Source organism: Notolepis coatsorum, assembly GCF_963971535.1.
Source record: "Notolepis coatsorum genome assembly, contig: SCAFFOLD_311, whole genome shotgun sequence".
NCBI lineage: Eukaryota > Metazoa > Chordata > Actinopteri > Aulopiformes > Paralepididae > Notolepis > Notolepis coatsorum.
In genome coordinates this window covers 1-3,096 of record NW_028172053.1, presented here as the reverse complement: position 1 = coordinate 3,096, position 3,096 = coordinate 1, and positions in this window count along the sequence as shown.

Here is a 3,096-nt window from a genome sequence, read left to right as displayed (position 1 = left end):
TGCTCAGGCTGTTCTGCTGTCTAGCTGGTCTTGTTGTTGTTATGAGCTCCAACGGCTGCAGCGTCTAAATACAGTGTCTGTTATTTGTAAAAGAGGAAGTACTGTAGAGACCCATATAAGGCCGTGGATATCTGCTGACAAGACAGGGGAGAGAAAGGCCCTGGCTGGGGCTGTAAGTGTGATGTTTGTGATGTTTCAAAACTATTACAGTTTGTCTTGTTTGCTGATAATACCAATTTCTTTTGCTCTGGAAATAATTTAAAGGAATTAGCTGAATATATTGTGTATGAAATGACAAAGCTAAAGAAATGGTTTGATGTAAATAAGCTATCCCTGAATCTGAAAAAAAACTAAATGTATGATTTTTGGCAATAGAAAACTAGATGAAAATATAGTACTGACCATAGATGGAGTTGATATAGTGAGAGTTAATGAATTTCGTTTTCTTGGTGTGATTATGGATGATAAATTAACATGGAAATCGCACATAGCACACGTTAAAAAAAATATGTCCAAGAGTATTTTTGTTATGAATAAAGTAAAGTAAAGTATTATTATTATTATTATTATTATTATTATTATTATTATTATTATTATTATTATTATTATTATTATTATTATTATTATTATTATTATTATTATTATTATTATTATTATTATTATTATTATTATTATTATTATTATTATTATTATTATTATTATTATTATTATTATTATTATTATTATTATTATTATTATTATTATTATTATTATTATTATTATTATTATTATTATTATTATTATTATTATTATTATTATTATTATTATTATTATTATTATTATTATTATTATTATTATTATTATTATTATTATTATTATTATTATTATTATTATTATTATTATTATTATTATTATTATTATTATTATTATTATTATTATTATTATTATTATTATTATTATTATTATTATTATTATTATTATTATTATTATTATTATTATTATTATTAAATTTGTTCTTGTTTAACTGTGGATTGTGTGTTTCTTGTATAATGGTATAAATTATTATTTGTGTAAATTAGGTTGTACGCCGACCATTAAGTAAATACTTGTTTATTTTAGGAATAAGGGGCAGGTAACTATAAGATTTATTCTTCTTCCTGCTCCTTTTTTCCATGGAATGATAATTATGATTGTGTAATGAAGAAACTCTGATTGTATGATTCTATGATTTTTTGGCCCACACCGGCCCATTATAATCGGTCGGACACCACCCACCAGTACACCATCCTTGCGGTCCCCTTAAATATGCGTACCTACTGTACTATTCCCCCAACCCACTACAAAGCTGGGTAGTAAGTGCCATGGACAAGTGGACCAGTGTACTCACTCGCTCTTGGCTGAATCTTGTTTTGGGTGGTGATGTAAAAACACCTGCATCATAGCAGGCTCAGGACGGGCAAAGTAGTCTATAGCCTGTTCATCCCTGTCTCTCTCCTCCACAACCTGGCTTGACTAGACATAAGGAGAGAGAGATGATTACAATTAACTGGTACATTCAGGTCCAGAATTGTTGGAATTCCCTGACAAAGATGTGCAAAAAGCTGTACAATTTAAACAATACCATACTGGTAATGAGCAAATAGTTGTTTATTCAATGAATGCATGAGCTGTTCCATCTTATTTCATTTGATACTAACTACTCAGTTCATACAGATTTCAAGTATTCAAATATCAATGATGAATATTGCATAAGGTTTACAGAGTTAATAGATCACCTTCTTGTTTTATATTCATGTTCAGAGAGGAGTAATAGTTAGATCTTTGTATGTGATTTATATGGCAATTAAATCAATGGTGTGTTTGTTTGGGGAGTTTGACCTACAGTTAATGTGCCTACCATGTGAAAGTGCATGATCAATGGACAGCACAAAAACTATTTTTGTAGGTGGAGACTAGAGCTACCACAGATAGTAATAAGTTATTAAGAGTAAGTAATCCATACCATATATGTAAGGGATAATGTATAGCTACGAGGTCATTGTCGCAAAATAATTGACCGACACGTAGTTTAAAATACCGAGCCGCTTCGGCGAGGTGTTTTAAACGTCAGTGAAGGTCAATTATTTTGCGACAATGACCGAGTAAAGCTATACATTATCCCGCTTATTACATGGCTAACTTACTAACAATATACCTAATTCATTTGACAAATCGCAGTTGTTCTGTGGCTCTGTCAGCCCAAATAAAGTGATTATTATTATCGCGGGCAGCAGCCTCTGTTCTGGCTCCGCTGTGTTCTGGCTCCGCTCGTCGCTCCGCCCCCTGTCATCGCCGGCAGCACTGAATTGCACTGAAACAGTGTGTGTCAGTGGGCTTGATTGCCAACAGCTGCGCACTGCGGTCATTATTGAAAAAACAGCGGTCATTATTGAAAAATAATGACCGCTGTCGGGGGGCTGTTGACCAATCACAAGCAAGCATTTCGGCGAATGTGAAAACGCCATGTAATAAATCCTAATAGTTACCTTATTACCATACTTGGCTGAAAATAAACTTTGCTGCCTGTTGTGAATGTGTTTTTCCCTGTAGGCTAATATATAAGTAGGCATACATTTTTGCAGTTGAGGAAAAATTAGCAGTTGAGTAGGCTATATGTGCTGTGTTTTTATGTCTTCCATCGAGGACCACCTTGGAAATAAGTGTTTTAATGAATGCTTTTAGGTGATATCCTCAGGAATACAAATTGGTCAAGATAATTTGTTTTTATGATGTGTTTTTCATTTCCAAATAAATCTAATCAAATAAAAAAAGCAGTTTTTGCAGTTGAGCTACAAGTGTTGTATATTATACAGCCTTTTCATGCATCTTTATCAAGGGAACCCTTATCCTAATGATTTAAAAAATAATATTATGATGATATGATATGGACCTATAGTTGGGTCATCTGTGGCACTTCGTTTCTCAATGGATTTGTCATCTAGGAGAGTTGATAAACTAATTTAGTCGGGGTGTATTTTTTAAAAAGGCGGGGGAAATTAGTGAGAGACCAAAATCCAAAATGGCTGCAGTGGAAATAAACTTTTTAATGGTTTGACCTACAATGATGCACAATACATG